Below are 22,512 nucleotides of genomic sequence, written 5' to 3'. Positions count from 1 at the left end.
CAAACAACAGAAAACAAAACAATGAATTCTTAAAAACCACCTTAAAACCACTACATTGAAAAACATTTCAAAAATTAAAATCTGCATTTAACAAAAGCCATCTCATAAATTCACACCCAAAACTCCAGCAGCCCAGCTGGCCCTACCAAAGCTCTATGTTTATACATACAGCAAACAAAACCAAAATCCCAGTAATACCCATCAGAAATCTATGAAACAATCCTATTGAAATTAATGCTGCCTCAAATACAAACCAACCCATCCAGAAAGTCAGCTTCACTCAAAAAACAATTTACACAGAGTTAATAATACCAAGAAATAAAACAACACACCATATACCACCAATGAATATAATAGTCAAGTAAAAAAAAAAACACTACATTTTTTTCTTTTTATTTCTTAAACTAACTTCTTTTATTAGCTAGAACAAAAGATTTTGCCAGGACTGTAACAACAACAACAACCTCTTTTTCTTCTTCTCCTTCTGAAATGTCCCTTCTCACTCCCAAATTCCTTTCAACTCCTGAGTTTACATCCAAGCAAAAAGCAAAATTCGTGCACTCGTGCGTTCGCTGCTCCCGTCAGATTCTCTCTTCCCCTCCACATCTTCTCACACTTTCAGTCTTCACGCTGTCCCGCCGTGATGAGTCTGACAGAAGAAATGGCACAAGCTAACAGAGCATTTCCCTCCCTCCCTCCCGCTGCTTTCCTCAGCGCATTTCAATCCATCCCAGGCCTGCAACGATGCACCCTCACCCCAAAGCTCACAGCAAGCGTGCAGCAGCTCAGGCTCACTTGCCTCCAGGGCTCTGTGCCTTGGATAGCCGAGGAAACTTCTGATGAGCCTCCGTTCCAATCAACTGGAATGCAAACTCACCTCCATCTCAGAGCCTCAGTGACCTCGGCCAGCCCCTTCCTCACTTCCCTGGGTCACAATGACTTCCAGGCACAAGGATGCTAAGCAGGTTCTTGTCTTTTCTCTTGAGTGCCAACAGGTCAAATCTGTAGGCTTTGACATAACTAATTACCCTCTCTTTGAACTCTCCCAAGGACACTTTTAAAGAAAAGACACAAGATTGCTGCTACAGCCATGTGGGATCGGGAGGAAAGCAGCAAGGATCCCAGGCCAGCGGCGCGGCCGGGCAGCGTCACGTCCCTGCCGCCCTGTGACAGGGCGCACGGCTGCAGGGCCCCAGAGCCTGCAGGCCCTGGAGCTGCCACACGGATGGACCCGGTTCCCTCCCCGGGTGCCCAGAGGGAAACCTGAGGGCAGGTGTCCACCCCGAGGGTGCACCCAGAGCCCCGGGCACGGATGGAGTCACTGGCCGCTCTCTGGGGACGAGACCCTCCCTGCAGGTGACGCTGCCTTGTCCTCTCCCTCCCTGTGGCACAGGCACCTCCAGGCTCCATGACCAGCCTCCTTCCGTCAGCATCCAGGTGCTGTGTCGGAGCCAGAGGGGTCGAGGCTTTCCAGAACCATAGCATCCTTTAGGCTGCAAAAGCCTGCTAAGGCCATTGAGCCCAGCTGCTGCCCCAGCACTGCCAAGCCCCCACCCAAATCAGGTCCCTAAACACCACATCTTGCCATGCTTCAAATGTCTCCAGGAATGAGGACTGCCCTGGGCAGCCCGCTCCTATGCCTGACCACCCTTTCAGTGAACAAATTGGTCCTCAAAGCCAATCTGAGCCTTCCCTGCTGCAACTTGAGGCCATTTCCTTTTGTCACGGCACTTCTTACCGGGGAGATCTCGGCACTTCAACCTTACCTGCTCCTTCCCTAGGAGCTCTCTGGCTTGCCTGCATGAGAGGAGAAACACTCCCAGCACAGGAACGGCAGCTCAGCAGGTCCCACACCGAGGCAGGGGAGCAGCTGTCCTCACCACAGCTCCCGTGTCAGCTCTCACAGATCGGCTCTGCTCTGCCTCCCGGGGGCAGATCTCTGCTCAGCGCTTCAGAATTGCCTGTTTGGAGGAGGGGGAAAAAACAGCTTAGCCAAGATTTTTATCCAGACTTATCTGATGTCTTTGCCTGCTTTGCCTCTTCCTGACTTCCTTCTGCTAAAAAAACAGCTGCCTTTGGACTTCTAGGGGCAACTGCCACGTAATGCTTGAAAAGGAACTACAGAAAAGTGCCTCATTTTTCAAGACTCAGCCAAGAAGACAGACAACTGCACCTTCTCCATCCCCACTGCCTGCAGAGCTGCCAGGCACCAGGCCAGCTCTGCTCCTGCTTCCAGTTGTTCCCAACTCTGCTGCAAGAACTGAAGGCTGCTTTGGCATTCCATGGCTCCGCTCCTCCCAAAAAAGATCTTTCAGTGCCGTTCTCCCTCCACGGGAAGGGCCCTTTTGTCTCACACGCTCGGTGACACGAGGCTGCGCCAAGCTGCAGCAGCCTCTGCTCCAGCTGGGAAGGGCTTTCTTCCTCCTCTGGCACCTGCCTGGCACAGGTTGCTCACACATGCTGGGGCTGCCCCATCCCTGGAAGTGTTCCAAGGCCCATTGGTGCTCTGGGATCAGGCTCAGAGCAACCTGGTCCATGGAACCGTGTCCTTGCCCACGGCACCAGGCTTGGAACGAGGTGATCTTTAGAGCCCCTTCCAACCTGAATTATTCCATGATTCTATGAACTCAAAAAACTCGGGGAAGAAATCTGTAAAGTCACTAAATACATAAAAGCATATCCCCATCAGCATAATTTTGAATGAAAAGTATATCTACAAACAGGGAGAAATATTCTATGTATTTGCTCTTGCTACCTTTCAGGTGTAATTTCAGCTATCTCTTCCAGTTTTAAAATATTCTCTTTTGAAATAATAAGCCGTGTTCAAATTTTAGCATTTTTACACTATTGCAGAAGCAAAAATTGCTGACAATCAGGCCGTGTCATTCTCTATGGAGCAGAGCCATCGTGACAGCATTCCTGGGACAGAAATTTTACAGGATGTCACTCCACAGAGAGCACCAAATTCCATATCAGTTGGCAGTTCTGCTCCTCCACATCAGAAAGCTAAACTAGGACAAGACAGCCTCGGGATTCACGAATGGCAAGGCAATAAGAGACACGCCTTAATAATATCATTACAATTTCCACAGATCTGCCACCTGATCTGCGACAGCACAGCACCCTGGCCCAGAGGAAGGTGAGCCTGCCCAGGACAGAGGTGGAACTAGGTCGTTTTCAAGATCTCTTCCACCCCAAACCATTCTGCGGTGTGATGACACAGGAGAGTTGTAAGGGAGAAGAAGGATGAATTCCTTTGGAAGGATCATTGTTTGCCTCTCTAGTAGCAGGCTTTACTGGCAGGATTGTTTTGCTCTTGCACTGACCTTGGCTGAAGGTGCTTCACCCTGCAGAGAGCGGTGACAGCCTGCTGCACACGCTGTTCTTGGGCAGAGCGCACGGAGCCAGAGGGCAAAGAGCCCCCAGCAGGTCCGTGACAGGAGCGGATGCTCCTCCCCACCTTTGGAAATATCCATTAGGGATTTTTCCAGCAGATGGCAACAGCAGACCGGCGTGGACTGCAAGGGCAGACTCTGCGGGCTGCCTGAAACCTGGCTGGGCTCCACCCAAAGCACCTCTCGGGTCTGCTCCTCCCGCTCCTGGCATTGAGCCTGGCTGGCAGCCCAGGGCATGGTTACTGGAATACAGAATGAATCAGTGCTGCAGGAAACTGCACAACAAGCTCTGCAGCTCTTGCTGTGTGTGCAGGCCTTAAAACACACCTGGTGCATTTGGAACAGATGAAAATTATGGCTCCCCCTGAATAAACATGATTTCTCTCCTAGATATCATTTTGAAAAATAATACTTCAAGGGGTGATCAGAATGGGAGCGCAGACAAACACCAAGAATAAAAACTACAGCGTTTGATGCTTTATCAAAAGGTGTGCCTGCCCTACCGTGTCGGGAAGCTGGACTGCTGGACCCAACTTTGCAGCACATTCTTGTCATTGCTTCTGAGCCACCTTCACCAGCTGCTCTCGTGGCATTTGCCGTGCCATTTGCAAATTACAATACGAGCGAACCTGGAAGGCAAAACACAAGATAAATTTACAGCTGGACAGTCAAATCTTTTTCTCCAAAATCAATGTACAGCTTTCCCCTTCAGCTGAAGTACAGGCCAAATTCATAGAATCACTCGGGTGAGAGAAGCCCTTCAGGCAGTGAAAACGAGCATTTAGGTGTGGTATGAAGCTTGGGGAGCCCTGAAGAGGCCGTAAAAGTCGACTGATATTCTTTGGAAATTACAAATAAAAAATGGGAGGAATGAATTTACAATGAACCCAGTGCGGAAACGCCGCAAGGGACAGCTTGCAGGGGAGATGCCTGAAAGCCAAAGCTGTGCTTCAGTGGCATCTGAGGTGGCAATTTTGCAGAGTGCCTGTACACAAGTTTCTTTTCACTGCGAGCAGTGAGCAGCGGCTCAGAAGACCTGGCTGTAAAAAACACAGGTTATTGTCCCCAAGCACATGCCAGTGGTCTGGAAAAGGGTGACACTCGTTGACATGACTGTTGTGATTGCTCAAGGGGAGAGCTCCTCAGTCCTCCTCACTTCACTGATGCTCCCCATTGGGGCGCAGGTGAATGGCACCACTGGGCTGTGCTTCACCTCCCTGGGTATATTCTGTGCAGGGAACTGCAATGCCATTGCAACTTTTCTGCTCTCACGTCATTCTTCCAGAAAAAAAACCAGTACCTTGAAGGGGAAAGTGCCCTGTCCCACTTCCTTTGTCACTTGTGCTAACCCACAGCACACACTCCCTGCACATGTTATCTGAATGTTAACTCTGTTTACAAGTGCTGTGAATAAACCCCAATCCAACTGAGAAAGTTCCTCTTTGCTCACATTTCAATACAAGGCTGGAACTATCACCTTGCAAAGAACTTTCTTCTACCACTGCTAGATGCAAAACCAAAAAGTAAACCTAGGAATGCCTGCCACACTCCAGCACACAAAGCTGCTGCTGCTGCTTTTAATGGCTTAGCCTGAGGGCTTTGCTGCTCTTCCTTTGCTCTGCTAATGGGAAGGACTGGGAGACCTCTTTGAACTAGCTACACATACCAAAGACCGAATAAACAAGTATTCTTCATCCCATTTCTCTTAAGAGTTTGTCCTGACAGATGCCTTCTCCCTCCTGAGGTTGGATTATAGTTTGTGTTTCCCTTTTTTTCCCCCTTTAGCCCTGGAAGCATTTCACACCCTGCTGGGCAATGCCCAGAAGTAATCAGACTGACTGAACACGGGAAACGCAGACAAAAGAAAAGGCTGGAAGCTACTGTTCTTCTCCCAGCTGGCACCGCCAGCTCCTGAGGGCTCAGCCACGACAGCCCACGTTTGTGACAGTACCTGTACGCTCTGGGTGTGTGCAGCCCTTGCGTCGTGCGGCAGCCTGGAGCTGCAGGCTCAGATATCCACCGCGAGCTCCTGCATCTTCCAGGACAAAGCCAGCTCTCCCTGCTGCTCCCGTGTTGCGCTGCCTGTGGAGCAGGGAGGGAAGGAGAGGCACACAGGTTAGCACAGTGGCAGTGCATGAGCTGCCAGGCGTCACCCATCTGACCCGCACCAAAGAGGAAATCTTAATTTTCAGAACTTCCCATCATGCCACACAAGACACTGAAGCCGTCCAAATCTGGAAGGGATAGCCTGGCATGATGCCTCCCCCAGGTCATATCTTACATCAAGAGTTCTTTTTCTCCTGCACAAGGCTCTATATCCTACTTGGACAGATATACAAATATCTATAGAAACTACAGATATTCAATAAGCCATCTTAAATCATAACAGCCAGGCCTCTGTACGACCGTGCTTAACTCCTGCTCAGCTCACGCCATCTCCCCGTTCCTCAGGCATCAGAAACCACTGAAACTCCCGTGTTTTCCTGGGGGCTGCCTGCCTGCAGCTGCCCTCCTCTCACCAACGGGGCCACCTGCCAGGCTCCCCAGGGCACAGCAGCCTCCAAGGGGAGCATTCGTCTGTTTGAGAGGTGATGGAAAGCCTGGGGAAAAAAAAAGCTCAGCGACACTGTGGCTCTGAAGGTGCAAGAACCATTACCCTGGAGACGTGCAGCTCACCTGGTTCATGCTGGGCAAGTTCTCTGCTCGCTTCACCTGAGCGTTCAGCTGGAGAGATCCATTTCCACGCGCTGGGCTGGCTCCATCTCCGTCCCTGCTGCGAGAAGGTGTTCAGGGGGATGCCGCTGCCCGCTCAGCAGACGCTTCACACACTCTGCCAGCAGCAGGGGCAGCCTTTGAGGCCACACCAGCCTGGCACAGAGTCACTGAGCCATTCTGACTGTGTTAACAGCACCACGGATGAACCCCCATACCCTCGGGCCTTCATTCTCCGGCACCCCGAGCCCCGCGGCTGCGCGGCAAAGAAGGAAAGCGGGCACCGGAAGAGAGGAGCGAGAGCAGGGCATGACAAAGGGCGGCGAGGGAGGGCGGGCTGTGCAGGAAAGCGGCACGGGAAGGGAAAGCCCGGGAGGGGGGTAGAGGGAGGGTGGACAGAGGAGGCAGAAACGGGGAAGAGAAAGGGAGTAGCGGGGAAGGGGCTGGACAGGAAGGAGCCGGGCTTGTGGGGGGAGAGGGAATGGGGGAAAGGGAGCGAGAGAAGGCGAATACGGGGAGAAGGAAGGAGGGCGAGAGAGAGGGACAGGCGGGGAAGCCTCACAGAGCCCCGGCTGCACCCCGAGCCCGGCCCGGCGCCTCGCCCTGCCCGGGAGGCTGCGCTCGGGGGAGCTGGGCTCGCTCCGGAGTCACTCGGCTCCAGTCGGCTCTTCGGCTAAACTCGGCTATTGTCGGCTAAACTCGGCTATTGTCGGCTAAACTCGGCTATTGACGGCCGCATTCGGCTCCATTCGTCCCTCCGGCTCGCTTCGGCCGAACTCGGAGCCGCTCTCTGCGCGTTCGGCTGAGCTCGGCTCGGCTCGCCTCCCCGAGGGCGGGCAAGCGGCGCCGCCTCACGTTAAACTCGCCCGGCTCGGGGCTCTCCTGCTGCCGCGTCACGCGGGCGGCCCGGCCTTCGTACCGACACGACCGGGAGCGCGGGGTGGCACAGGAGCTCATTGGGCTGTGCTAATTAGCACTCGCGCTAATTAGCGCGCACGAGAGCGGCGGGCTCGGTTCGGCCGAGCTCGGCTCCGTTCAGGCAACCTCGCAAGCCTGGCCTAGGTTCGCTCGAGCCCGTCAGGTTCGGCCGGTCTCGCCTTGGTTCGGCTGAGCTCGTTCCATTCGGCTGAAGGCGGCGTCGTTCAGTCGTGTTCTTATAAATACCTTTCTTTATTGACTGTATATTTCTATATTTAGATTTCTACTTCTATGATTCCAAATAAAACCCCTGTCTCTAACCAAATAAACACAAAAAAAGCCTTCTTTTGAACGATATTGAAATATTTTTATACTTTTGTATAATTATATTCACATTTATATTTATAGTTTCTTTTGATGCATTATATTCATAATTATATATAATATATATAAAATTCTAGGAAAGTATCTAAGTTATGATTTATATTAGGTATCACATCTACTGCTAAAACTAATTTTTTCTTATAGGTTTAAATTTTATATATATCTGTATATATTTATATTTCTATACTTAGATTTCTCCCTTTATATTATTTGTAGTTATAATTTTTACAATCAAAACACTGCCTATTGACAAATGAAAAAACCCACTTTGTTTAACTATTTTAAAAAATATTTTCATGCTTAAATTGTCATATTTATATTTATAATTTGTTCAGTATTACATGAGAACATACCTGCTCCTGCACTGCAGCGGGGCTCCCGCTCCTGGGGACCTTGGGGTGCCCCAATGGCATCAGAGCCCCGCGTCTTCATCCCCTTCTCCTCTATTTAGAAACTACACTGGAACCTTTTCCTGGGAACAAAGACGTTACCTAAATCCTCTCCCCGTGTCCCAGACAGATGGATATTCAGTTATTAGTTGGCTGGGCAGCAGTTTCTTAAATAGAATGATAAACAGGATGCGAACATTTTAGCTACAAGCAAATAGGCAAATCTGAACAAGGTACTGGTGGCCAACACCAACCACCAAAGTGATTTTGAAGCCATTTTTTAAACAATAAAATAATGATACCACAAAAATTAAGCAAAAAGCTAACTACTGGCTAAGAAAGAAGGAAAAATTAACTTTTGACAGCAACAACGTTCCAACCAGACAGGCTTTTTCCTCATGTCATACCTTGTAACTACCTCTCTTGGCAATTCTCGTCATGTATCCCAAAAGGAATAAATACCTCAGAGCGTCCTAAAGCAAAAAGTAGCACACGTGAGCCCCTCACACTCCCGGGAGGCCGGCACAGCGTGCACTGAGTCTGCAACAAATTCTGCTCACTGAGGGTCTGCAAACAAAGGTTCAACTGATGAATTGAACTGATTTTAAAGAGAGGTTTTCGAAGCACTGAAGCACAAAAAAGAACAAGCAGAAACAATTCTTAAAAAAAACCTGCAAGTTTCGTTTAGCATATATGCGACTGATTTCCACCCTGTGGCTTCTCACTTGGATTCGTCTGCAGGTTCAGGAAGATGACAATGCACACTCTGCCTTCCCTGAGCCCCCCACAGCAGCGGAGCGCTGCTCCGTGCGCTCAGATCATCAGGAACTGGATTACACGTGCCCGGATGGACCGGAACTGCTCTGCTGCAGATTCAGGAGACGATGGCAGAGAGGGGCTGGCCGAGGCGTCGTCCCAGTTCCGTTCCTGTGTGACGAGGAGCGGTTTGTTCCCAGCAGCTGCAACAATCCCCAGCTCGCTTCCGTGGTGAGTGCCGATGGCACACAAATGGCAGCCCGAGGAAATCGTGTTCTGGGCTCTAAGTGGTTGGGACGGGGTCCGATTTTTTGTTTTGTATCTGTATGATGATTAGTACAACAGGGCCCTGACCGATGACGTGGCAGCACAGAATTAAAAACTCCTCAATAGGATTACATCGGCTTCTAGGAAAAGACAAAAGCCTAGGACCCTTCTGAAATCTACTTTTAATCCAGAGCACACGGATTGTCACCGTGCTGCACCTTCCAGCTTTTCAAAGCAGCTTACTTCTGAAGACCAGGAAACACTGATTTCTACAGAAACAATGGGCAACCCCCAGGCTAATCTCAGCACTACTGTTTAATAGGGGACCTGCCAGCGTGCCAGTCCAGCCTAAAGTGTGCTTTACTTCAGTCTAACATCCCCACAAAATTCTTCTCACGTCTCCCAACCCTGAAATCTTTTTTTCCCCTAAAGCTTCTCATCATTAGCAATTTCCAAGTAACATGTTTTTTTTACAGCATTCAAAAATGTCATGCTGGACTGTGCTAGAGAGTAATCTGCAAATATAAGCTTAGCAAAGTTTGAATTGACTTGTCCAGAGAAAAAACCTACAAGCGAACACCTACACCTGCCTACAAAGAGCTAACAAGCCCCTGGCAGCTGCCAGCATCAAAGCACATTGGATGTTTCTAATACAGGGTAAGGATAACAATATCACCTTTTGTTCTCTCCAGCTTGTTTTCCCTGCAGTCATATTTTGCTTCTTATGATTTTTTTAGTCTCCGTATCTTCGTGGACAGCACCGAGCCTGAAGACAAGGATACGAGAGTCTTTCCCTGCCGTACGGAGAGAACCAGGAAAACAGTTAAAAAGAGAACAGGGTAGTTTGAAATTCATACTTGCAATGAGAAGCAGCGCCTAACCAACAGAACAAAAGTAAACAAAGCATGATAGCTCCCTGGGGACAGAAGACTTACAAACTCTCCAGAATTTACAATTCTAGCGACCATCCCCTTCAGGACGGCAGCCAAGTGTCCCATGAGGTGGCGCTACACCAAAGAACAATCTGAGAGGTTCCAAAGAGCGAAATGGACGATATTTTGCAAAGACATAAAATCTTGCAAAATAACAAAAATACAATGGATGTAAACTACAGGGCAAGAGTACAAGTGTTCACTTTAAGAGCTGGAACCATCCAGGTGAGCACCTGATAACTGGATTCTCACCAGAGTTTGAACCCTTCAGGTCACCGAAGAGTTTTCCCCAGAAATTTCACAGACTGAGTTTTGATAGAAGTACAGTTGCCACATCCTCAGAAACGTCACCCATTCTCCAGGTGTGTGGAGGGAACTGCAAATGGCTCTCACGTAGTTTGAGCTACTTCTGTAAGGTCTCAGGGTGAATTTCACCAGATGCAACCAAACAGGGCAACTCCCTGTGGGACAGAAGGAACCCAAAGCTTGGGTAAGCAGAGCTGCAGCAAATACTGAGGAAACAAACATAACAGTGTAAAAAATAATAAACCATCCTTTTTTTTCTCTTGCTTTTGTTTTTTTCTTATTCAGATCAGCATAGCAATTAAAGAGAAAGTGAAAAACTCACCATTACTGAACATTTCATCATCTGCAGGCTGAGCATCCTTAGCATAGAGGACTCCAAAGTTAAAATTCACCGATCCCTGCGAAATAAAACCAAATATTGTATGATAAACAGTCAGACAGCAAACATAAAAATTTGTTTCCTCTAAGGACTTTCAGGTATGTATGTATCTTTGCATACATCCTACACATTAGAACATACACTTTATACCATCACCTAATACATAATCACTTACCTTTAAATTTTGATAGTATAGCATGAATTTTTAACTTAAATTGGTGATCTATTATTATTAAGTTGGTGCTTAAAGTTATTTCTGCTGTCACGTTCAAAAAAACATTAATTTTTTTTACTGTAATGACCAATTGATTTCAAAGTCATCACAAGCCCATCAAAATACAAAGCTCTGTTCACTGGACGGGTCTGTGAGCTAGAAGTAGTTAGGCTTCTACTTCCCTCTTGTTCTTCCAGAACCAATAAATCCTGTCAACAAAACCAGGATCTTTAGCCCACTGCTGTGAAAGATTCTACAAGGATGATGGTTTGATTTGTGTTTAGAAGTTTTGATTTGAAATGGCCAGTTCAATGGATAAAGACAGTTTAAGTAGTATTACATTACTGTTATTATTATTTCTATTATTATTTTTATTATTACTACTACTATTATTATCACCTGTTACTGGAAGAAACAGACCAGTAGTACCTATACTTAATTACTTTTATTTCCAGAAAATAATAAAGAAAAAAGAACCAAACCAAAAAAAGTCACTTCCTACCTTTTCTATCAAGGGATGAAAAATTTCTCTTGGGCTCTCCTCCAATTTACTGTTAAATGGAATGTTCTGTGGAACTGCCATTTCTTTCCCAAAATACTAACTTCCAACACTTCCTGAACGTATTTTGTATTTTAAAACAACAGAAGTTAGTGAGACTCTGTGGAGGTCAGGTTTAAATTTATTTCCTTCTAAAGCATAGAGCCCTTTCCATCACCCTGCCCTGTGGCTCTACACTGAATCATGGTGAGCATTTGGGGAGTGCTCAATAACCAATTCTATTTCTCTCTTTTTCTAGTTCTCTCTATTCTTAAATAATTCAAGACAAGTCAAATGAAAAATGACAAGTTCAGCCTCAAAGTCACACTTTTTCCCTTTGTCTGGTCAAGAACAGGCTCTATGCTGCCTTCAACGATTAAGACTTGCAAAACCGGTTTTACAGGTTTATCATAAAACCCACAGAAGGCAAGCTCTGAATAACAGGAAAAGGTACACAGGCAAATATCTAAAGGGATCACTTATTTGGAAATACATACCTTGACAGAGATTGCACTGAGAACCTTTCTGTGGGACTCTAAGGGAGACGTATTTTCTGAGTACCCTGTAAACAAGAAAAGCTACAATATATGACAGGACACCCCCACTTTTTCTACACATTCAAATAGGATTTTTAATAAAAACAATTCAGTTAAAAAAGAAGGAAGAAAACCAAGCTAATTTTACTCAGCTATATTTACTCCCGATTTAGAGGAAAAAAAAACCACTCACAGGTGCTCGCCGTGCTCGCCCGGGGCGGCTCCTGCAGCTCCCGGCCCGCGGCAGCAAAGCACCGCCCCGCCCCCCGCCCCCGGCACCGCCGAGTGAGGCCGAGGAACCCCGCGGACGCTCCTTCCGCGCTGCTCGGCGCCGTGCGGGCGGCCGGACGGAGGCTTCGCCCGTCCAGCGTCGCCGTCACGCGCGGGAGAGGCGCCGGGAGCGGCCCGCGCACAGCCCCGCGCGGCCGCCTGGCCCGCCAGCCACTCATGTGCCGCGTCAGCCGTTGCGTCACGCGCCGTGCCGGCAGCAAGGCCTGCCGGGAGTTGTAGTCTCGGGCTGACAGCCACGGCTCCGTCCCCCGCCGCCGGGAGCTGCAGAACCTCCCGGGCATCACACGGGACCTTCACCCCTGGGCGGGGAAGGACCTGAGGCAGCACCGCTCCTTCCGAATGCCTTCTCTTTCCCCCTCCAATTCTTTTTTCTTTTTTCACTCTGTTTTTCACCCCTTCCCTTCCCTCTTGCTCTCCTGCTTCCTTTCCTTTCCTTTCCTTTCCTTTCCTTTCCTTTCCTTTCCTTTCCTTTCCTTTCCTTTCCTTTCCTTTCCTTTCCTTTCCTTTCCCTTCCCTTTCCCTTTCTTGTATTTCTGATCTTGGTTTACCTTTCTAGCTTTAGAATAAAAAAACAGCAGTAGAAACTATCAGGCTACCTGGGAGTAAAAAAAAAAACTCCAGAACGAAAAGGATTTAAAGAAAACTATTTATTCCCTGGGAGCCTGAAATTTTCTACTGCTGCACGTGACATAGAGCTTTTATTCCTTCTTATAGAGAGTTGATATTGTCTACTTACTTTATACAGCGCCCCCTGCCGTCTGTCCCGGAGCACTGCAGGCACAGCGATCCCTGCCGTCTGCACAGGCGCACTGCAGGCACAGCGCCCCCTGCCGTCTGCCTCGGAGCACTGCAGGCACAGCGATCCCTGCCGCCTGCACAGGCGCACTGCAGGCAGAGCCCTGCGGCGTCGTTCGGTTCTGTTTAATGAAACTCGGCTGAATTCGGCTTGGTTCGGCTCTTGGTCTAAACTCATTTCAGTACGGCTCTTCGGCCGAACTCGGCACGGTTCGACTAAACTCGGTCATATTGGGCACATTGTCTAAATGCGGCCAGTGTCGGCTACACTCGGCTATCGGTTCCAGTCGGCTATCATGGTCTCTTGGTGTAAACTGGGCTATTTTGGGCCGCCCTGGGCTCTTCGGTTCAAGTCGGCTGTTTTCGGCCACCCTCGGCTCTTCGGGTAAACTCGGCTGTTTTCGGCCACCCTCGGCTCTTCGGGTAAACTCGGCTATTTCCGGCTTCCCTCGGCTCTTCGGGCAAACTCGGCTGTTTTCGGCCACCCTCGGCTCTTCGGCTCTTCGGAACAATTCGGCCCGGCTCGGCTCCCTCAGGGCGCGAAAGCGGCCGTCAGAGGACCCCGGCACAGCAAGGCGTTTAACCCACATGCCTGGCACAAACCCGCCAAACTACCCCGCCCGCGGCGCCGCTGAGCCCACACCGTGTGTTGGGTACACATGAAACGCCACAGAAAAATCCGTCGGAGCCGCCATGACGTCAGTATTCTGTGCAGGCCGTCCACTTAGACCAACCCCGGTCCTCCACTTCCCCGCCCTTTTCGCCGCCATGATGAGAAGGTCAATTAAAAGTCCGCGACATCCACGACGCGCCACTCCCAAGGTGGCGGCCTCTCGGTGCAGGGCTGCAGTACAGCGCTCTGCCCACAAGGCGGCAGCACTGCCGCACGCCCCAGCCGGGGGCGCAGCGCGCCTCGGGGCTGCGGGCAGGGAAGGCGGCGAAAAAGAACAGGGGAGGCCCCCGCCGAAAACTGCTCTGAAATAAATGCCCCAAAACAACGGGGAAGAGGAAAAATAAACTTCTGCCTCTAATCTAAAAGGATAAAAGACAAAACAAAACACAACACACAAAAAAAACCCAAAAAAACAACAATTTCTTTTAAAAAATATTTAAATATTTTTTAAAAAGTTTTTTCCTATTAATATTCACATTTCTATTTACAATGTATATTGATGTACACTGTCCATTTATACATTTCTTTTTATGAATACATTTCTATTCCATATTGCATATATCCCTAAAACTTAAATTTATTTGTATATTGTTATACATATTTTTACATGGTAAGTATATATTTCTGTTACGATTTTTACTTCTGTAACACTTGCATTATTTAAAATAAAACCTTTGCCTCCATCCACATTAAAGCCAAAAAGAACCCCTTTCTTCTCAACTGTATTTAAATATTTTTTAAAATTCTAGTTTTCAGGTTCATATTCATATTTACATTTAAAATGTACACTTATGTATACTGTTATTTGTATTCTTCATTACATCTCTTCCTATTATTTGTATTTCTTTATATTTTGTGTTTTTATATATATATTTATATCTCGATTGTATATCTCCATATTTAGAAATAAATAACAATAATATCTACATTCATATTATTTAAAATAAAAACCCTGCCTCTAACACAATAGGAATAAAAAAAACCCCAAGCCTTTGTTGCAAACAATATTTAAATAGATTTTATCCTTATATTCAATTTTTATATTCATATTTGTATTTATAATGCATATTAATGTATATTGCTTACTTATACATTTATCTATACCAATGTCAAGTTATAAATAAATTTGTATTCTATAATACATCTGATGCGAGTAGTTATTTATGAATTTTTATATATTTTTATTCATATTTTTTATATTGATTAAACGTTTCTGCGTCAGGATTTTTACTTCTGGAACACTTACAATATTCAAAATAAAACCCCTGCCTCTACTTAAATAAAAGCCAAAACATTCCCTTTCTTTTAAGCTATATTTACATATTTTTATATTTATATTCCCATTTATAATTTATATTGCCATATAATGTTATTTATATTCTACACTACAACTCTTCATATTACTTACACATATTTATATGTAAATTTATATTCATATTTTAGCAATTTCTCTTTATATATTTATTAAATATTTCTATCTTAAGATCCACATTTCTATATTACTTATATTATTTAAAATACAACTCCTGCCTCTAACCAAATGAAAACCAAGGACACCCCTTTATTGGAACCAGATTTAAAATGTAGGAAGTAATATTATTTTTCAAAATTATAATGATATTCATATGGACATTTTAATTTATTTTATTCATAGATATTATATATATTAGAGAGAATACCTTCTAATATAATAAGAGATCTGTATTTTCTGTATTATAGATTTATTTTCCTTATATTTATTTAAATTAAATATTTATAGAGATTTGTATTTGTATATATATTTGTATATCCGAATTGATATTTTATTTCTATCATTTATTTAAAAACCCCAGCCTATAACCTAATAACACCCCCCCCATTTATTTTAACTCCATTTAAATATTTTCATATTAACTATCTATATTTATATATCTTTGTGTATATATATATATATATATATATAAAATAGACTATCATTTATCTATAGGATGTTACAATTATATACCATGTATTACAGTTTTATGTATGTATCTGTTATCTATATTCATGTCTACCACTCTAATGTTATATTTATTTTTAAATGTATATTTATTTCTATTTTCATCTCTATATTAAACCATACAAGTTCATTGACCCCACGCACCAGAACCACAACAGTACCGTACCTTTGTCAGCACCGGCACGCAGCACATGCTCGTCCCATCGCAGCGCATCAAAACAAAACCCATTGCTATTACTAACGGAACAAACGTCCCACAACGTCATTGAACCCTAATAAAAACTCAAATAAACCTAACTGTCAATAAATTTTAAATCCCACTATAAAGTAGCCCAAAACCTCTGCACATTCTCATCATAAACTTCCTCCTAAACCAGTATCTCAAAAACCCCAAAAAACTCAAATACACCTTGAAAATGACACAACTGCTAATAAAAACAAACACCCAGTAAAAACTAAATCAAACCAACTCACGAGACTCAAAACTGTACAACTGACCCTAAACATTACTAAAAAAAGTCCCCAAAGCTCTACCTTTATGCTAATGCACAAATAATAACCTATCATCTAGAAAAGTTATTTGAAAAAAATTTAAAAAAATAATTAAAACCATGAAAATCAAAAACCTAAACTATTAAAATACTAAAAAATATCACTACCTAAATTAAAAAACGTATTGCCTATAAAAACCCACCATATAAATGCCCCTGTCCCAAAAAATAAAAAAAACTATCGAACCAGAAAGAAATCAGAACTTAGGAACACTAAAACCATAGCGTTCAAGACCTCACACCACATCCCTTATCATACACCAACTACAAACAACAGAAAACAATACAATGAATTCTTAAAAACCACCTTAAAACCACTACATTGAAAAACATTTCAAAAATTAAAAACTGCATTTAACAAAAGCCATCTCATAAATTCACACCCAAACCTCCAGCAGCCCAGCTGGCCCTACCAAAGGTCTATGTTTATACATACAGCAAACAAAACCAAAATCCCAGTAATACCCATCAGAAATCTATGAAACAATCCCATTGAAATTAATCCGGCCTCAAATACAAACCAACCCATCCAGAAAGTCAGCTTCACTCAAAAAACAATTTACACAGAGTTAATAATACCAAGAAATAAAACAACACACCATATACCACCAATGAATATAATAGTCAAGTAAAAAAAAAAACACTACATTTTTTTTCTTTTTATTTCTTAAACTAACTTCTTTTATTAGCTAGAACAAAAGATTTTGCCAGGACTGTAACAACAACAACAACCTCTTTTTCTTCTTCTCCTTCTGAAATGTCCCTTCTCATTCCCAAATTCCTTTCAACTCCTGAGTTTACATCCAAGCAAAAAGCAAAATTCGTGCACTCGTGCGTTCGCTGCTCCCGTCAGATTCTCTCTTCCCCTCCACATCTTCTCACACTTTCAGTCTTCACGCTGTCCCGCCGTGATGAGTCTGACAGAAGAATTGGCACAAGTTAACAGAGCATTTCCCTCCCTCCCTCCCTCTGCTTTCCTCAGCGCATTTCAATCCATCCCAGGCCTGCAACGATGCACCCTCACCCCAAAGCTCACAGCAAGCGTGCAGCAGCTCAGGCTCACCTGGCTCCAGGGCTCTGTGCCTCGGATAGCCGAGGAAACTTCTGATGAGCCTCCGTTCCAATCAACTGGAATGCAAACTCACCTCCATCTCAGAGCCTCAGTGACCTCGGCCAGCCCCTTCCTCACTTCCCTGGGTCACAATGACTTCCAGGCACAAGGATGCCAAGCAGGTTTCTGTCTTTTCTCTTGAGTGCCAACAGGTCAAATCTGTAGGCTTTGACATAACTAATTACCCTCTCTTTGAACTCTCCCAAGGACGCTTTTAAAGAAAAGACACAAGATTGCTGCTACAGCCATGTGGGATCGGGAGGAAAGCAGCAAGGATCCCAGGCCAGCGGCGCGGCCGGGCAGCGTCACGTCCCTGCCGCCCTGTGACAGGGCGCACGGCTGCAGGGCCCCAGAGCCTGCAGGCCCTGGAGCTGCCACACGGATGGACCCGGTTCCCTCCCCGGGTGCCCAGAGGGAAACCTGAGGGCAGGTGTCCACCCCGAGGGTGCACCCAGAGCCCTGGGCACGGATGGAGTCACTGGCCGCTCTCTGGGGACGAGACCCTCCCTGCAGGTGACACTGCCTTGTCCTCTCCCTCCCTGTGGCACAGGCACCTCCAGGCTCCATGACCAGCCTCCTTCCGTCAGCATCCAGGTGCTGTGTCGGAGCCAGAGGGGTCGAGGCTTTCCAGAACCATAGCATCCTTTAGGCTGCAAAAGCCTTCTAAGGCCATCGAGCCCAGCTGCTGCCCCAGCACTGCCAAGCCCCCACCCAAATCAGGTCCCTAAACACTACATCTTGCCATGCTTCAAATGTCTCCAGCAACGGGGACTGCCCTGGGCAGCCCGCTCCTACGCCTGACCACCCTTTCAGTGAACAAATTGGTCCTCAAAGCCAATCTGAGCCTTCCCTGCTGCAACTTGAGGCCATTTCCTTTTGTCACGGCACTTCTTACCGGGGAGATCTCGGCACTTCAACCTTACCTGCTCCTTCCCTAGGAGCTCTCTGGCTTGCCTGCATGAGAGGAGAAACACTCCCAGCACAGGAACGGCAGCTCAGCAGGTCCCACACCGAGGCAGGGGAGCAGCTGTCCTCACCACAGCTCCCGTGTCAGCTCTCACAGATCGGCTCTGCTCTGCCTCCCGGGGGCAGATCTCTGCTCAGCGCTTCAGAATTGCCTGTTTGGAGGAGGGGGAAAAAACAGCTTAGCCAAGATTTTTATCCAGACTTATCTGATGTCTTTGCCTGCTTTGCCTCTTCCTGACTTCCTCCTGCTAAGAAAACAGCTGCCTTTGGACTTCTAGGGGCAACTGCCACATAATGCTTGAAAAGGAACTACAGAAAAGTGCCTCATTTTTCAAGACTCAGCCAAGAAGACAGACAACTGCACCTTCTCCATCCCCACTGCCTGCAGAGCTGCCAGGCACCAGGCCAGCTCTGCTCCTGCTTCCAGTTGTTCCCAACTCTGCTGCAAGAACTGAAGGCTGCTTTGGCGTTCCATTGCTCCGCTTCTCCCCAGAAAAGATCTTCCAGTGCCGTTCTCCCTCCACGGGAAGGGCCCTTCTGTCTCACACGCTCGGTGACACGAGGCTGCGCCAAGCTGCAGCAGCCTCTGCTCCAGCTGGGAAGGGCTTTCTTCCTCCTCTGGCACCTGCCTGGCACAGGTTGCTCACACATGCTGGGGCTGCCCCATCCCTGGAAGTGTTCCAAGGCCCATTGGTGCTCTGGGATCAGGCTCAGAGCAACCTGGTCCATGGAACCGTGTCCCTGCCCACGGCAGCAGGCTTGGAACGAGGTGATCTTTAGAGCCCCTTCCAACCTGAATTATTCCATGATTCTATGAACTCAAAAAACTCGGGGAAGAAATCTGTAAAGTCACTAAATACATAAAAGCATATCCCCATCAGCATAATTTTGAATGAAAAGTATATCTACAAACAGGGAGAAATATTCTATGTATTTGCTCTTGCTACCTTTCAGGCGTAATTTTAGCTATCTCTTCCAGTTTTAAAATATTCTCTTTTGAAATAATAAGCCGTGTTCAAATTTTAGCATTTATACACTATTGCAGAAGCAAAAATTGCTGACAATCAGGCCGTGTCATTCTCTATGGAGCAGAGCCATCGTGACAGCATTCCTGGGACAGAAATTTTACAGGACGTCACTCCACAGAGAGCACCAAATTCCATATCTGTTGGCAGTTCTGCTCCTCCACATCAGAAAGCTAAACTAGGACAAGACAGCCTCGGGATTCACGAATGGCAAGGCAATAAGAGACACGCCTTAATAATATCATTACAATTTCCACAGATCTGCCACCTGATCTGCGACAGCACAGCACCCTGGCCCAGAGGAAGGTGAGCCTGCCCAGGACAGAGGTGGAACTAGGTCGTTTTCAAGATCTCTTCCACCCCAAACCATTCTGCGGTGTGATGACACAGGAGAGTTGTAAGGGAGAAGAAGGATGAATTCCTTTGGAAGGATCATTGTTTGCCTCTCTAGTAGCAGGCTTTACTGGCAGGATTGTTTTGCTCTTGCACTGACCTTGGCTGAAGGTGCTTCACCCTGCAGAGAGCGGTGACAGCCTGCTGCACACGCTGTTCTTGGGCAGAGCGCACGGAGCCAGAGGGCAAAGAGCCCCCAGCAGGTCCGTGACAGGAGCGGATGCTCCTCCCCACCTTTGGAAATATCCATTAGGGATTTTTCCAGCAGATGGCAACAGCAGACCGGCGTGGACTGCAAGGGCAGACTCTGCGGGCTGCCTGAAACCTGGCTGGGCTCCACCCAAAGCACCTCTCGGGTCTGCTCCTCCCGCTCCTGGCATTGAGCCTGGCTGGCAGCCCAGGGCATGGTTACTGGAATACAGAATGAATCAGTGCTGCAGGAAACTGCACAACAAGCTCTGCAGCTCTTGCTGTGTGTGCAGGCCTTAAAACACACCTGGTGCATTTGGAACAGATGAAAATTATGGCTCCCCCTGAATAAACATGATTTCTCTCCTAGATATCATTTTGAAAAATAATACTTCAAGGGGTGATCAGAATGGGAGCGCAGACAAACACCAAGAATAAAAACTACAGCGTTTGATGCTTTATCAAAAGGTGTGCCTGCCCTACCGTGTCGGGAAGCTGGACTGCTGGACCCAACTTTGCAGCACATTCTTGTCATTGCTTCTGAGCCACCTTCACCAGCTGCTCTCGTGGCATTCGGCGTGCCATTTGCAAATTACAACACGAGCGAACCTGGAAGACAAAACACAAGATAAATTTACAGCTGGACAGTGAAATAAACAGAAAGGGCCAGGAGACTTCTTCTCCTTTTTAATGCCTTTATTAAAAGTGAACAGCTCAGGATTGGGTGGCTCAACGGGTCTGCAGTCTCCGTCGTCTTCCCGGGCGACTCAGAGGAGGAAGATATGCACAGCTCTGTCCACTAGGGGCAGAGCTGGGGATCACGTCCTCGTGGGAGCCTTTAGGGCCTGCTGATCCCGTCAGATGGTGCCCCACCCACTCAGTCGGCCTGGTCTCACCGCCGGGGTCGTCTCTCTTGGTCAGGGCGAGAGGGTCCGAAGGTGTTCTGCATCTCTGCAAGCTCAGCATTCGGCTCCTCACGTCTAGACATCACTCTGGTCTCTCAATTCTTAGGTGGCTCGTTTTTTTTGGGGTTTTCTCCGTACAGCGGGGGACCCATGCTGCATTGTGGTCTTGGAGTCACTTTGCATAGCCCCCCCGCACCTTCTCAGGTCTCTTCTACTGTTCGGGAAGGTTCCCACCCTTCTGGGAAAGGTACAACTTAGCCTCGGGCGAGGCTCTGCTGATACAAAAGGAGCGATTAGCCACAACGACTCGTGATTACAATAACAAAACACGAAGAACTTCAGCAGCTACCCGTGGTCTGGCTGCTTTTTGTAACTTTTTCTCACAAAATATTTGCTGTTACCTTACATAATTATTCTGTGTTTAGGAAAAGCCATCTAATAAGTTCACACTCAAAACTCCAGCAGCCCAGCTGGCCCTACCAAATCTGTATGTTTATACATACAGTAAACAAAACCAAAATCCCAGTAATAGCTATCACAAGTCTATGAAAGAAACCTATTGAAATCAATCCTACCTCAAATACAAACCAACCCATCCAGAAAGTCAGCTTCACTCAAAAAACAATTTACACAGAGTTAATAACACCAAGAAATAAAACAACACACCATATACCACCAATGAATATAATAGTGAAGAAAAAAAAAAAACCACTTTTTTTTTTTTTTAATTTAAACTAACTTCTTTTATTAGCTAGAACAAAAAATTTTGCCAGGACTGTAACAACAACTTCTTCTTCTGAAATGTCCCTTCTCATTCCCAAATTCCTTACAACTTCTGAGTTTACATCCAAGCAACAAGCAAAATTCGTGCACTCGTGCGTTGGCTGCTCCTGTCAGATTCTCTGTTTCCCTCCACATCTTCTTACACTTTCGGTCTTCACGCTGTCCTGCCGTGATGGCTTTGACGGAAGAATTGGTAAATGTTAAGAGAGGATTTCCCTGCCTCCCTCCCCAGAGCTGGTTTCCTTAGTGCATTTCACTCAATCCCAAACCGGCAATGATGCACGCTCACCTCAAGCGTGCAAGGCTCACAGCTGCTCGGCTAAATTCAGCTGTAAACGGCTAAACTCGGCTATTGTCGGCTGCGTTCGGCTGGACTCGCCTCTTCGGCGCGGCTCGGCTCGCTTCGGCCAAACTCGGAGCCGCTCAGTGCGCTCGGTGCGGCTTGGCTCGTTTCGGCCGAACTCGGAGCCGCTCCGTGCGCTCGGTGCGGCTCGGCTCATTTCGGCCGAACTCGGAGCCGCTCAGCGCGCTCGGTGCGGCTCGGCTCGTTTCGGCCGAACTCGGAGCCGCTCTGTACGTTCGGCGCCACTCGGCTCGCTTCGGCCGAACTCTGAGCCTCTCCGTGCGCTCGGCTCGCTTCGGCCGAACTCGGAGCCGCTCTCTGTGCCTTCGGCGCGGCTCGGCTTCATTCGGCCGAACTCGGAGCCTCTCCGTGCGTTCGGCTCGCTTCGGCCGAACTCGGAGCCGCTCAATGCGCTCGACGCGGCTCGGGGCTCCCTGAGGGCGGGCAAGCGGCGGCGCCTCACGTTAAACTCGCCCGGCTCGGGGCTCTCCTGCTGCCGCGTCCCGCGGGTGGCCCGGCCATCGCACCGACACGACCGGGAGCGCGGGGTGGCACAGGAGCTCATTGGGCTGTGACCGCACTCGCGCTAATTAGCGCGCACGAGAGCAGTGGGCTCGGTTCGGCTGAGCTCGGCTCCGTTCAGGCAGCCTCGCAAGCCTGGCCTCGGTTCGCTCGAGCCCGTCAGGTTCGGCCGGTCTCGCCTTGGTTCGGCTGAGCTCGTTCCATTCGGCCGAAGGCGGCCTCGTTCAGTCGTGTTTTTACAAATATCTTTCTATATTGACT

The 22,512-nt window shown here is 47.4% G+C and overlaps 1 long non-coding RNA gene across 1 annotated transcript; it reads right to left on the bottom strand.

The window, feature by feature from the left end:
• Positions 1-427: 427 nt before the first annotated feature.
• On the bottom strand, positions 428-10,459 carry LOC128950067 (uncharacterized). Its single transcript, XR_008484305.1, has 4 exons — positions 10,382-10,459; positions 10,006-10,265; positions 9,498-9,615; positions 428-649 (listed from the first exon to the last, which is right to left on the bottom strand). It is a non-coding gene; the product is annotated as an uncharacterized LOC128950067 (long non-coding RNA).
• Positions 10,460-22,512: the final 12,053 nt, after the last annotated feature.

Source organism: Melozone crissalis, unplaced genomic scaffold, assembly GCF_028551555.1.
Source record: "Melozone crissalis strain CALT ecotype California unplaced genomic scaffold, PUWL_Pcris_2 ptg000393l_1, whole genome shotgun sequence".
Taxonomy (NCBI): domain Eukaryota; kingdom Metazoa; phylum Chordata; class Aves; order Passeriformes; family Passerellidae; genus Melozone; species Melozone crissalis.
Note: the sequence above shows the minus strand (reverse complement) of the source record. Positions and strands in the feature narration are given on the sequence as shown.